Genomic DNA, 15,211 nt, shown 5'->3' on the forward strand with positions numbered 1-15,211 from the left:
TCCATGTAATCAAAAACCTGACTGAGGGAGAAAGACTACTCCAGACTTGGAATATCACCCTTTCAGCATCTACTGACCGTACCAGAAGTCCACGTCCAGCTCCAGTCCCTCCAGACTGGTCTACTGCTTGAGGGAGCGGTATTGTATTTCACTGGCTGAATTGCGGGCTTGGGCTCTAACCCCCACTCCTTGTGGAATGGCACCCCATGGCCATTCTTTCTTCCTGTCTTGTTTGTTTTTGTTTTGGTTACTGTAGTTTTGTTTTTTTCCATGTGGCAATAACAAGACCTTATGTCCCCTGAGCACTGACCATGAACCGCTGACAGGCGCACGCTGGCTGGGAGGTGCGCTCTGTCTATTCCATCTATATCACACACTACTAATATGTCGCATAATCTACCACTGTCAATATAGTAGTCACATTGGCTAGCTTAAATGCTAATGGGTTTAATGTACCGCATCTTTGGAAGGAGGCTCAATCATTAAAATGTGATGTCCTATGCGTGCAAGAAACACATTTGTTCATTTGTTATCCACTGATGCATTCCGAATTAAACACCCTGCCTTCTCTCTTTTCTTCCATTCTCATTACAGCTCAAAATCCTGAGGGGTCATGACAATAAAAAATACTGTCGCCTTTACTCTTCAGGATTCCGTCTCAGACCCGATTGGAAGGTTCGTGATTCTACGTTGCACCATCAATTCCACCCCCTTAACTGTACTGTATAAGAATGAAAAAAAGACAGAGCTCTCATAGGGCAGTACGTTTGATCAGATGTAAATATTTAGAGTGAGCGGTATATGCAATAACCACTCACCTTGACTGGTTGCATTAGGCATGCAGCAACCTGGATTGTCTCGGTGTGGAAGTAACGGTGCAGCCGTCCAGAGATGTCGAGGAGGTGGCAGCCTCACTCGATAGTAGGTAATCAGGATAGAAGGGGAAAAAAACTCTGGATCCTCGGCGCCACCCGTTGCAATAAACTTCAGAAGTCACTGGTACAATTAAAATATTCTTTATTCACCTATGTCAGACGCGTTTCGAGGTTTAGGATACCTCTTTCTCAATGACCTTGGTGCTTATACAGACAATATAAAATAACAACTTTATATAATAAAAGATGGACGCCTTAAACAGTGTCAGGTGGTACTTAAGATCTGTCATAGACATGCGCTGATGTAGCACTGCTAACTGACATGTGTGGCTCTCACATCAGTAGTTCATTCATTAAAAAAAAAATAAACAAAAAAAAAAAATATATATATATATATATATATATATACTCTAACATAGTAAAACATACAATATTATTAAAAGATACTTTTAGTTTCAATTTCCAAGTGACTACCTACTCTTAGTTCCTAAGATCCAGGAGCAGCTTCTCTATATAACTTTGTTACACTGTTTCTGAATGTCGGCATCAACTGAGTTTCCATACCCAGAGCGGCGGAGGGACGGCTAGTGTCGGAAGAGGAACGACACTAGCCGTCCCTCCACGGAGTGTTTCAGATCTTCATCTGTAGATCACTAATAATAAGACTAAGACTATTATACTTTGAAAACGGGGGCAGCAAAGCTGTAACTTAGAACATGCTACCATCGGTATTGCTCCGTCGGGAGCCGGCTCCTCCTCCTCTTTTTCTAAACACATCAAGCTAATCAGAGCCGCCGCTCTGGGTATGGAAGCTCAGTTGATGCCGACATTCAGAAACAGTGTAACAAAGTTATATAGAGAAGCTGCTCCTGGATCTTAGGAACTAAGAGTAGGTAGTCACTTGGAAATTGAAACTAAAAGTATCTTTTAATAATATTGTATGTTTTACTATGTTAGAGTATATATATATTTTTTTTGTTTATTTTTTTTTTTTTATGAATGAACTACTGATGTGAGAGCCACACCTGTCAGTTAGCAGTGCTACATCAGCGCATGTCTATGACAGATCTTAAGTACCACCTGACACTGTTTGAGGCGTCCATCTTTTATTATATAAAGCTGTTATTTTATATTGTCTGTATAAGCACCAAGGTCATTGAGAAAGAGGTATCCTAAACCTCGAAACGAGTCTGACATAGGTGAATAAAGAATATTTTAATTGTACCAGTGACTTCTGAAGTTTATTGCAACGGGTGGCGCCGAGGATCCAGAGTTTTTTTCCCCTTCTATCCTGATTACCCCCTTAACTGTAGTATCTCTATATGCACCTAATTCAGGCCAAGCTAGATTCTTAAAATGTTGAAAACACTGCAGAAATCTCCATGGGGATCATTCATAATATGTGGAGATTTCAACTCTGTCCCCGACCCTGCCCTAGACTCTACCTCTTCTACTCGCTCTTCTACTTGCTCCTCCTCTTTTACGCTGTCTCCCCTACTACACAAATATGACCTATATGATGCATGGCGCATTCATCACACAAACGAGAGGGAATATAAATTCCTGTCAGGAGTACATAACACATACTCACAAATTGTCTTATTTCTACTAGAGTCACTGTTCACTGCCATTCACCACACCCCTATAGAGGCCATTAAATGGTCTGATCATGCAGCTGTCACCTTACAATTTACAGATGGAGCTTCTTCTCCCCAAGCCTACACATGGGGTAGCAACCCCTTCTTATGGTCACAACCCCAATATGCAGAGTACCTGCATCGTGAGATCCCTATTTATTTTGCAAACAATTGTGGCTCTGTCGCAGATCCCATAACACTATGGAACTGTCACAAGGCAGTTATCCGTGGGTACTGTATAAAATATGTCTCTCTCCTTAAAAAGCAAAAAGAAGAGAGAGTCAATGAGGTATTGGCACAATTACATCTCGCTGAACAAGCGAACCAGACCAACCCCTCCCCAGCTTTAGCAGAGAAAGTTGCTGTACACAGACGTGACCTCCGCTGCCTACTGCTAAGCGCATATGAAAAATGCGAGCTAAGTAAACTCCTTGCAAATAGACTTAATCAACGACGACTGAAGGCCTGCATGCCATATTTATTACATATCCTCACAAATACTAAACTATATACTCCCTCAGACATAGCCAACGGCTTCTAATCGTTCTATACAAACCTTTACAATCTCCATACTTCTGTTCCCTCCCCAACGGATTTACCATCTCTTACAGCGGAATTTCTCTCCAAACTCAACCTCCCCTCCTTAACCCTCACACAACTGTCCAAGCTCAATGAGACTACAGTATCGGTCCAGACAAGGTCAGAGAGGTTATCAAAGCCTTGCCTCCTGATAAAGCTCCCGGCCCCGATGGCTTCATAAATTCCTACTATAAAAAATTCCGCTATGACATCTGGTTCGCTCCCAGGGGAGAATCCCCAAGCCACTATAATAGCCTTACCAAAACCAGGTAAAACGTCGGACCGTCCGATTTCGTTATTAAATCAAGACATAAAAAAAAGATGCCAAAATTCTGGCATCTTGGATCTCAATAATTTTGCCCTCTATTATAAACACTGATCAGGCTGGTTTTGTGTCAGGCCATCAGGCCTCTGACAACACGAGACAATTACTTAATATACTTGCCCATCTAGAATGTTCATGAGCCCCGGCTCTAATTTTAGCGCTGGATGCCAAGAAGGCGTTCGACCGTCTTCGATGGTCTTACGCCTTCTCGGTTCTCAAGCACTTGGGGTTCGACAGACCAATATTCTCAGCTCTCTCTTCTCTCTACTCTTATCCATCGGCTAGAGTTCTGGCAAATGGATCGCTATCTGACTCTTTCGCTATTACAAACGGCTCTCGCCAGAGTTGCCCTCTCTCACCATTAATTTATGTTATGGCCATGGAACAGCTGGCACAGGCACTCAGCATGAACCCTGCTATACAAGGAATAAATATAGGTGGCAAGCATCATGTTATCTCGCTATATGGCGACGATGTACTTTTGTACTTACGGCTCCTGACCTTTCTCTGCCAGCGGCCATGGATACCATATGCTTTTTCGGAACACTTTCCTACTATCATTTAAATGGGGTGCTTCGAGGGTAGCTTCATTACCCCCAACCCCCTTTTTTTCCAAACACGTGTCTATTAGTGTTGCTCGCGAATATTCGCAATTCGAATATTATTCGCGAATATCGCATATTCGCGAAATCGCGAATTTCGCGAATATAGCGCTATATATTCGTAATTACGAATATTCGTTTTTTTTTTTCTTTTTTTTTCTTCACAGTACACATCACAGTGATCACCCCTCTCTGCTTCCAGCTTGTGTGGTGTAAAGAAGGCTGTAATACTACTGTGTGAGACTGGCGAGCGAAAATTAGCATATGCGAAAATTAGCATATGCTAATTTTCGCATATGCGAATTTCCACACATGCTAATTTTCGCATGCGCGTATTTTCGCGTACGCGAAAATAAAACGAGAATATAACGAATATGCGAATATTCGCGAATATATGACGAATATTCGTCCATATATTCGCGAATATTCGCGAATTCGAATATGGCCTATGCCGCTCAACACTAGTGTCTATATACCAGAGGTATATAGACGATTTGTTCTTTCTTTGGAAGGCGGACACTGATTCTATCTCCACCCTAGTGCAGCAAATCAACGAAAACACCTGGGGTATCAAACTGACCCCCAACATCTCCAGAACATCCATAGAGTTCCTGGATTTACAGATAACTCACACTGAGAATCGGATTACTACCTCCACGTTTTTCAAACCAGTGGATTCAAACAGTTATATTCCTTTCCAGAGTGGACATCACAAGAAATGGAAACGGAATATTCCGTACGGCCAATTCCGCAGGATTAGAAAAAACTGTGCCGAAGAAAAAACATTCAAAGAACAAGCAGGAATCTTGAAAGATCGCTTCCACGAAAAGGGCTATCCAAAACAGCTGGTTAGGGATGCATACCAGAGAACCCTCAAATTGACTCAGGAAGATTGCCTACCGGTTCCTGAAGCAGGATCGTCGGCTTGGGTGGCTCTCCCGGAACCAGCAGCGATGGATCCTGTTGTTTCCCTAGTCCATCCCTTGGAAACAAAGGGGAATGAAATTACACCAGTACCCATATCTCCTGGCCCCAGAAAAAGGAAACCGGCAAAGTCAGACAGAAGTAATCCAACATTGAATTTTATTACCACATACTCTGGAGGCCACAGAATTATACAACAAATCATCAACAAACACTGGAATGTTCTGAAATCAGATCCCCATCTCTCTGGAATAATTCCAGATAAACCTAGGTTTACGTACCGTAGGGCTCCTACTCTACGCAATCTGATCGCCCCTAGCCGTGGTAAGAAAAAGAAAAAACATCTAACCATAGGGGGTACCTTCAATACCATGACCACAAAAAATGGAGCCTTTAAATGTGGTCATCCCAGATGTTTATGCTGCACTACCATCTGCCATAAGCAATCAACCATTACGAGCACAGCAACGGGTGCCACGTTCCACCTCAAATCCCGCATGACCTGCCAATCATCTTACGTGGTCTACCTGATAAACTGTATATGTGGCAAACAATACATTGGTCGGACCACACAACCACTTCACATACGCTTGAACCAGCACAGGACGAATATAAGAAAAGGTTTTCTCCTCCACAGCTTATCCAGACATACCAGTATTCATCATAAGGACATCCCTAACCCAATTACCATCACACCAATTGAGCAGATCCCCATTGGTGCGGACAACAGGTCTGCAATGCTGAACAAAAAAGATGTTCTGGATTTACTCCCTCCAGACACTTCACCCTAGGGGTCTGAATGAGGCAACTGAGCTCATCTGCTAATATCAAGCTATGGACATTACCACCCCCCTTAGGTCTGCCAGCCTATTTTCTGCCTAAACCATGTACCCACCTCAAATCATCTGGATTCAATGGAAGGGCTTGGATTGTCGGTTCCTATGTCTCCCATCCAGAGGTTTGTCCCTGCCATGCCTGAACAGCGACTAAGTGCACCGTCTGTCCATGGCCCAATACCACTGGGACTTCCTGTGCACCATGTTGTATAGTATCACTGCCCAATACTTGGCGCATGAAACTATACTAAATATAGAACATATCCTATCTTTTGTTTTCACATGGGGCCTTTGTAACATTCCGTGCCCCACATGTTTGTATCGCTCACGATCCTTATATATTATGTATTTGTCTGCTATTTTTTGCATTATTGTGTATTCTGTGATTATGAGCACCCAAATTCGTGGGCTTTTTTCCCTTTAAAACACAAGCCCTACCCCCTAGCCCTTATGATTGGACCTGAGGAAGAGGGGAGCCTGTCCCCTCGCAACGCGTAGTCCCTGCTTTATCCAAAATAAAGTGCATCTTTTACCTCATCACGGCTCCTGACATCATTTCCTCAGCTGCCACACGGGCAAGCGCCAGGATCGGATTCCTTTTCCCCCGCTACCACTCATACTCTCAGACCGTCCGGCCGGACAGGTGGATCCGGGCAGCACACCGTGGATTTCCACTTACCCACACCAGTTGGGCCCCTTCAAGCTGCAACAGGTGTTATGCTCTCAGCATTACACCACCAGGTGAGAGCATTCCTTACGCTTCCTCACCTGTCACTTATAATAAGGATAACGGCAAATAGATAGGCGCATTGTCCCTTTTTATCTTTCATACTTCTCTGTTAAATGAAATCAAGACCCAAGTGATGCCTATTAATCTACCCTCCTCTATGACTGACTCTCTACAGCTTTCATACCTGTTTGATTGGCACACTTCCCATATTCAATATTTAGGTATTAATCTGTCATACCCACACAAGACACTACATGCTACAAACTACCTACCACTTATAAATATGATTTCACAAGAAGCCAACAGATTAGCACAAACAGAGATTTCATGGGTAGGCAGAGTGGCTGCATTTAAAATGTTTCTACTTCCACGCTTTCTCTATCTCTTCCGCACCTTGCCTATAGCCCTCCCCAACTCTTTTTTTGTTACTTCTCAGAAACTACTATCTGCTTTCATTTGGGCGGGACAACGCCCTCGCTTATCATTTGCACTTATTCATAAACTGAGACTACTAGATGGCCTTGGTTCGCTGGATCTAAAAAGTTATTATATAGCTACATTAGTTGGCATGTTAAGGCATTGGTGGTGCAACAAAATGATTCTCCCATTGGTTGAGATCGAAAACCTATCCATATCTCCTTTCAGTCTCTCAGATCTTCTTTATCTGCCTTACTGGAACATTCCAGGTCCAACTACGCATAACCCGCTGGTTAAGGCGTCTTATCACACCTGGTCGCTATATATCTCCCACGTGAATATCACTGCGGCGCCAAAAGAGAAGACCTTCCCCTCACCTTTATACAATCCTCAATCCAAAATTTAGATTTAAATCTTTGGATAACCGATGGGTTAACACGTCTCTCAACTGTTTGATAATACAGACTTGTTATTGTTTCAGAACTTACAACTCTCACACAACCTCCCCAAACATGATCTATAGAAATATTTTCAAATCCGACACTTTCTACAACACTTAACACCGAGCTCTCCTGGGATGGATGAAATGACCTTACGCCAACTGTCCTCCCCTCCTAAGGGAATAAAACTGCTATACAATAACTTCTCTCAGGCTACTACATTTGTTAAGTAATATCCTCTATGCCTCTGGGAGAGAGACCTTTGTCAGACCTTTTCTTCTGAGGCTTGCCAATGATCTTTTAAATACATACAAGTGGCGTTTCAATGCTCTTCTCACATAGAATCTGCATACAAAATGATATTGAGATGCTATTACACACCTGACAAACTATCTAGAATTTATGCAGGGGCGTGGTTGTTGGGCCAAAGGCACACTTATTTACATTCTCTGGACTTGCCCAATAATTAGACCCTTCTGGACGGCTTGTAAACTGCTTGTCCGTGAGCTGATTTTCCATGGAACCCACCAGTGGTACTATTGTTCCTTAACTTACAAGACCTACCCCCTGCAACCCAAGAATTGTAGTGCCTGATCTGCATACTAGCTAAGGTGCTCTTGGTAAGCAACTGGAAATTAGCTACAGTACCAACTAGAGAAGACCTAATTAATAAGATAAACTTAACTTATTCATACGAAAAAGTTATTTCCTTAGGCTCAGGCAGATTCCACTCTTTTGCCAAAAGATGGAATTGTTGGGCCGCCTCACGGTATTGCAGAGACATATAGCTAAACCTCGACTCTCTGTGTGTGACTAACTGTTAGTTTGCTTCACATATTCGGTCTTTACAGCTCAACCTATTTGCCCTGATATCAGGATTATTTCTGTTACTACAAAGTACTATGTATGATTATGGTTTTATTCTAGTGGTCACTGCGATTTCTATACATACCATTGCTCACTAGCTCTATCAGGACTATATCTATATTCTTACCTAGAATCTTTTACAGTCTGCAATTCGCCAAGTTGGTTTATTGGTGTCTGGTATTGTGCCAAGGGACTGGCGCAAGGCGAATGTGGTGCCAATCTTCAAAAAGGGCTCTAGGTCTTCCCCAGGAAACTATAGACCGGTAAGTTTAATGTGCATTGTGGGTAAATTATTTGAAGGACTTATAAGGGATTACATACAGGAATACATAGGGGATAATTGTATTATAAGTGATAACCAGCATGGGTTTACTAAGGATAGAAGTTGTCAAACCAATCTAATTTGCTTTTATGAAGATGTGAGTAGAAGCCTTGACAGAGGAATGGCTGTGGATAAAGTGTTTCTGGATTTTGCCAAAGCATTTGATGCTGTCCCTCATAGACATCTGACAGGTAAGTTAAGGTCTTTGGGTTTGGAAACTTTAGTTTGTAACTGGATTGAACACTGGCTCATGGATCGTATCCAGAGAGTGGTGGTCAATGATTCGTACTCTGATTGGTCCCCGGTAATTAGTGGTTTACCCCAAGGTTCTGTACTGGGACCGCTGTTGTTTAATTTATTTATCAATGATATAGAGGAGGGCATTAACAGCTCTGTTTCTATCTTTGCAGATGACACCAAGCTTTGTAGCACTGTACAGTCTATAGAGGATGTGTATAGGTTACAAGAGGACTTGGATAGACTAAGTGTCTGGGCATCCACTTGGCAAATGAGGTTCAATGTGGATAAATGTAAAGTTATGCATCTGGGTACTAATAACCTGCATGCGTCGTATGTCTTAAGGGGGATTAAACTGGCAGAGTCACTGGTAGAGAAGGATCTGGGTGTACTTGTAGATCACAGACTACAGAATAGCATGCAATGTCAGGCTGCTGCTTCCAAAGCCAGCAGGATATTGTCATGTGTCAAAAGAGGCATGGACTCAAGGGACAGGGACATAATACTCCCCCATTATAAAGCATTGGTACGGCCTCACCTGGAATATGATGTTCAGTTTTGGTCACCTGTCCATAAAAGGGACACTGTGGAGCTGGAAAGGGTGCAGAGACGCGCGACTAAACTAATGGGGCATGGAACATCTTAGCTATGAGGAGCGATTAAAGGAGTTACAATTGTTTAGTCTTGAGAAGAGTCGTTTAAGGGGGGATATGATAAATGTATATAAGTATATTAATGGCCCATACAAAAAATATGGAGAAAAACTGTTCCAGGTTAAACCCCCCCAAAGGACGAGGGGGCACTCCCTCCGTCTGGAGAAGAAAAAGTTTAGCCTCAAGGGGCGACACGCCTTCTTTTCCATGAGAACTGTGAACTTATGGAACAGTCTACCTCAGGAACTGGTCACAGCAGGAAAAATTTACAGCTTTAAAACAGTATTAGATACATTCCTGGAACAAAATAACATTAATGCTTATGAAGAAATATAAAATCCCATCCCTTCCCCAATATTGCACCACACCCCTACCCTTCAATTCCCTGGTTGAACTTGATGGACATATGTCTTTTTTCGACCGTACTATGTAACTATTGTACTTGTTTATTGTTCCTTTGGGTACTTAGATTACATGCCTAAAGCTAACACTATCTTCAAGCTATGTTTTACATATTTGTATCCACAGTTCTTTTTTGTATATTGCAAAATTTTTAATTAATAAATAAATAAATAAATGTATGACTCCATATCAGCATGGCTTTATGAGGGATCGGTCCTGTCAAACTAACCTGATTAGCTTTTATGAGGAGGTGAGCTCCAGACTGGACCAGTAGAGGGGTTCTTACATAGCTAGTACGGTCGAAAAAAGACATATGTCCATCAAGTTCAACCAGGGAATTAAGGGGTAAGCGTGTGGCGCGATATTGGGGAAGGGATGGGATTTTATATTTCTTCATAAGCATTAATGTTATTTTGTTCCAGGAATGTATCTAATCCTGTTTTAAAGCTGTTAATTGTTCCTGCTGTGACCAGTTCCTGAGGTAGACCGTTCCATAAATTCACAGTCCTCACGGTAAAGAAGGCGTGTCGCCCCTTGAGACTAAACTTTTTCTTCTCCAGACGGAGGGAGTGCCCCCTCGTCCTTCTGGGGGGGTTTAACCTGGAACAGTTTTTCTCCATATTTTTTGTATGGGCCATTAATATACTTATATACGTTTATCATATCCCCCCTTAAACGTCTCTTCTCAAGACTAAACAATTGTAACTCCTTTAATCGCTCCTCATAGTTAAGATGATCCATACCCCATATTAGTTTAGTCGCGCGTCTCTGCACCCTTTCCAACTCCGCAGTGTCCCTTTTATGGACAGGTGCCCAAAACTGAACAGTAGTGTTGAGCGGCATAGGCCATATTCGAATTCGCGAGTATTCGCGAATATATAGACGAATATTCGTCATATATTCGCGCATATTCGCATATTCGTTATATTCTCGTTTTATTTTCGCATATGCGAATATTCGTGTATGCGAAAATTAACATATGTGAAACTTCGCATATGTGAAAATTAGTATGTGCGGAAATTCGCATATGCGAACATTAGCATATGCTAATTTTCGCATATGCGAAGTTTCGCACGCCAGTCTCACACAGTAGTATTACAGTCTTTACACCACACAAGCTGGAAGCAGAGAGGGGTGATCACTGTGATGTGTACTGTGAAGAAAAAAAAAAAAAAAACGAATATTCGTCATTACGAATATATAGCGCTATATTCGCGAAATTCGCGAATTCACGAATATGCGATATTCGCGAATAATATTCGAATTGCGAATATTCGCGAGCACCACTACTGAACAGCATATTCCAGGTGAGTCCGTACCAATGCTTTATAATGGGGGAGTATTATGTCCCTGTCCCTTGAGTACATGCCTCTTTTGATACATGACAATATCCTGCCGGCTTTGGAAGCAGCAGCCTGACATTGCATGCTATTCTGTAGTCTGTGATCTACAAGTACACCCAGATCCTTCTCTATCAGTGACTCTGACAGTTTAATCCCCCCTAAGACATACGATGCATGCAGGTTATTAGTACCCAGATGCATAACTTTACATTTATCCACATTGAACCTCATTTGCCAAGTGGATGCCCAGACACTTAGTCTATCCAAGTCATCATGTAACTTATGCACATCCTCTATAGACTGTACCATGCTACAAAGCTTGGTGTCATTTGCAAAGATAGAAACAGAGCTGTTAATACCATCCTCTATGGCATTGATAAATAAATTAAACAACAGCGGGCCCAGTACTGAACCTTGGGGTACACCACTAAATACCGGGGACCAATCAGAGTACGAATCATTGACCACCACTCTCTGGGTACGATCCATGAGCCAGTGTTCAATCCAGTTACAAACTAAAATTTCCAAACCCAAAGACCTTAACTTACCTGTCAGACGTCTATGAGGGACAGTATCAAATGCTTTAGCAAAATCCAGAAACACTATATCCACAGCCATTCCTCTGTCAAGGCTTCTACTCACCTCTTCATAAAAGCAAATTAGATTGGTTTGACAACTTCTATCCTTAGTAAACCCATGCTGGCTATCACTTATAATACAATTATCCCCTATGTATTCCGGTATGTAATCCCTTATAAGTCCTTCAAACAATTTACCCACAATGCACGTTAAACTTACCGGTCTATAGTTTCCTGGGGAAGACCTAGAGCCCTTTTTGAAGATTGGCACCACATTCGCCCTGCGCCAGTCCCTTGGCACAATACCAGACACCAGAGAATCTCTAAATATCATGAACAGGGGTACAGATATTACTGAACTTACCTCTCTAAGAACTCTTGGGTGCAATCCATCTGGCTCTGGAGATTTGCTTACATTTATATTACTTAACTTACCTTGTACCATCTCTACATTAAGCCAGTTCAGTACATTACATGATGTGTTACCAGCACTGACCTGGCCAATGTCAGCTCCTTCTTCCATAGTGTATACAGAACTAAAGAACCCATTCAGTAGCTCTGCCTTCTGTTGATCGCCCGTGACAACCTCCCCATTATCATTATTAAGGGGTCCTACATGCTCTGTCCTTGGTTTTTTTGCATTTATATATCTAAAAAAATATTTAGGATTAGTTTTGCTTTCTTTGGCCACCTGTCTCTCGTTTTGAATTTTTGCTGTTTTTATTACATTTTTACACATTTTATTAAGCTCTTTGTATTGTTTAAATGTTATCGCTGACCCATCAGATTTGTATTTTTTGAAGGCTATTTTTTTGTTGTTTATTGCTCTTTTAACATCATTTGTCAGCCATGTAGGATTTAGTTTTAATCGTTTATATTTGTTCCCCTTTGGTATATATTTAGCTGTATAGTTATTTAGAGTTGATTTAACCTCTTAAGGACGCAGGGCGTATGGATACGCCCTGCATCCCGAGTCCTTAAGGACGCAGGGCGTATCCATACGCCCGTGGGAATTCCGGTCCCCACCGCTAGCCGGTTGGGGACCGGAGCCGGATGCCTGCTGAAATCTTTCAGCAGGCATCCCGGCATATCGCCCAGGGGGGTCATTATGCCCCCCCATGTCGGCGATCGCCGCAGATCGCTGGACAATTCAGTCCAGCGATCTGCGGCGATTCCGGGTCAATCGGGTCTCCAGTGACCCGGTGACCCGGAATTACTGGCTGTTCGGGGCCGTCTCTGACGGCCCCGAACAGCCAGAGCCTGCAGGGGTGAGGTGGCACTGGTGCCACCTCACGATCGCCCTGATTCGTCGGCCGGATTACCGGCCGACCAATCAGGGCGCCTGCTGCGGGTGTCACTCCCGCACCCGCTCCGCCCCTCTTCCGGAGGGCGTGAGCGGGTACGGGAAGACGACCCCGGGTGCTGGGGACCCCGATCCCCGGCGTTAATGTTGGGATCGGGGCCCCAGGAGCGACGGCGGCGGTGTGGGACAGCCTGCGATGAAGCAGCAGCAGGAGGTGAGTTACAGCCTCCTGCTGTTGCTTAGCAACAGCTCCCAGCATGCAAAAAGGGCATGCTGGGAGCTGTAGTTATGCAACAGCAGGAGGCAGACCACCACAACTCCCAGCATTCCCTTATGACTCTGACAGTTTAATCCCCCCTAAGACATACGATGCATGCAGGTTATTAGTACCCAGATGCATAACTTTACATTTATCCACATTGAACCTCATTTGCCAAGTGGATGCCCAGACACTTAGTCTATCCAAGTCATCATGTAACTTATGCACATCCTCTATAGACTGTACCATGCTACAAAGCTTGGTGTCATTTGCAAAGATAGAAACAGAGCTGTTAATACCATCCTCTATGGCATTGATAAATAAATTAAACAACAGCGGGCCCAGTACTGAACCTTGGGGTACACCACTAAATACCGGGGACCAATCAGAGTACGAATCATTGACCACCACTCTCTGGGTACGATCCATGAGCCAGTGTTCAATCCAGTTACAAACTAAAATTTCCAAACCCAAAGACCTTAACTTACCTGTCAGACGTCTATGAGGGACAGTATCAAATGCTTTAGCAAAATCCAGAAACACTATATCCACAGCCATTCCTCTGTCAAGGCTTCTACTCACCTCTTCATAAAAGCAAATTAGATTGGTTTGACAACTTCTATCCTTAGTAAACCCATGCTGGCTATCACTTATAATACAATTATCCCCTATGTATTCCGGTATGTAATCCCTTATAAGTCCTTCAAACAATTTACCCACAATGCACGTTAAACTTACCGGTCTATAGTTTCCTGGGGAAGACCTAGAGCCCTTTTTGAAGATTGGCACCACATTCGCCCTGCGCCAGTCCCTTGGCACAATACCAGACACCAGAGAATCTCTAAATATCATGAACAGGGGTACAGATATTACTGAACTTACCTCTCTAAGAACTCTTGGGTGCAATCCATCTGGCTCTGGAGATTTGCTTACATTTATATTACTTAACTTACCTTGTACCATCTCTACATTAAGCCAGTTCAGTACATTACATGATGTGTTACCAGCACTGACCTGGCCAATGTCAGCTCCTTCTTCCATAGTGTATACAGAACTAAAGAACCCATTCAGTAGCTCTGCCTTCTGTTGATCGCCCGTGACAACCTCCCCATTATCATTATTAAGGGGTCCTACATGCTCTGTCCTTGGTTTTTTTGCATTTATATATCTAAAAAAATATTTAGGATTAGTTTTGCTTTCTTTGGCCACCTGTCTCTCGTTTTGAATTTTTGCTGTTTTTATTACATTTTTACACATTTTATTAAGCTCTTTGTATTGTTTAAATGTTATCGCTGACCCATCAGATTTGTATTTTTTGAAGGCTATTTTTTTGTTGTTTATTGCTCTTTTAACATCATTTGTCAGCCATGTAGGATTTAGTTTTAATCGTTTATATTTGTTCCCCTTTGGTATATATTTAGCTGTATAGTTATTTAGAGTTGATTTAACCTCTTAAGGACGCAGGGCGTATGGATACGCCCTGCATCCCGAGTCCTTAAGGACGCAGGGCGTATCCATACGCCCGTGGGAATTCCGGTCCCCACCGCTAGCCGGTTGGGGACCGGAGCCGGATGCCTGCTGAAATCTTTCAGCAGGCATCCCGGCATATCGCCCAGGGGGGTCATTATGCCCCCCCATGTCGGCGATCGCCGCAGATCGCTGGACAATTCAGTCCAGCGATCTGCGGCGATTCCGGGTCAATCGGGTCTCCAGTGACCCGGTGACCCGGAATTACTGGCTGTTCGGGGCCGTCTCTGACGGCCCCGAACAGCCAGAGCCTGCAGGGGTGAGGTGGCACTGGTGCCACCTCACGATCGCCCTGATTCGTCGGCCGGATTACCGGCCGACCAATCAGGGCGCCTGCTGCGGGTGTCACTCCCGC

The 15,211-nt window shown here is 43.3% G+C and overlaps 1 protein-coding gene across 5 annotated transcripts in view; it reads left to right on the plus strand.

Moving 5' to 3' along the window:
- LOC130291604 (ras-related GTP-binding protein A) overlaps nucleotides 1–15,211 on the plus strand; it is a 1,042,086-nt gene that overhangs the window by 901,158 nt on the left and 125,717 nt on the right. The window contains exon 11 of one of the 5 annotated variants that reach the window (XR_008847980.1): nucleotides 595–675. The exons of the other annotated variants lie outside the window; for them this stretch is intronic. The gene's annotated coding sequence lies outside the window, so the exon portion shown is untranslated. The remainder of the gene's footprint in view (nucleotides 1–594; nucleotides 676–15,211) is intronic. 5 annotated transcript variants of the gene reach the window in all.

Source organism: Hyla sarda, chromosome 9 (assembly GCF_029499605.1).
Source record: "Hyla sarda isolate aHylSar1 chromosome 9, aHylSar1.hap1, whole genome shotgun sequence".
NCBI lineage: Eukaryota > Metazoa > Chordata > Amphibia > Anura > Hylidae > Hyla > Hyla sarda.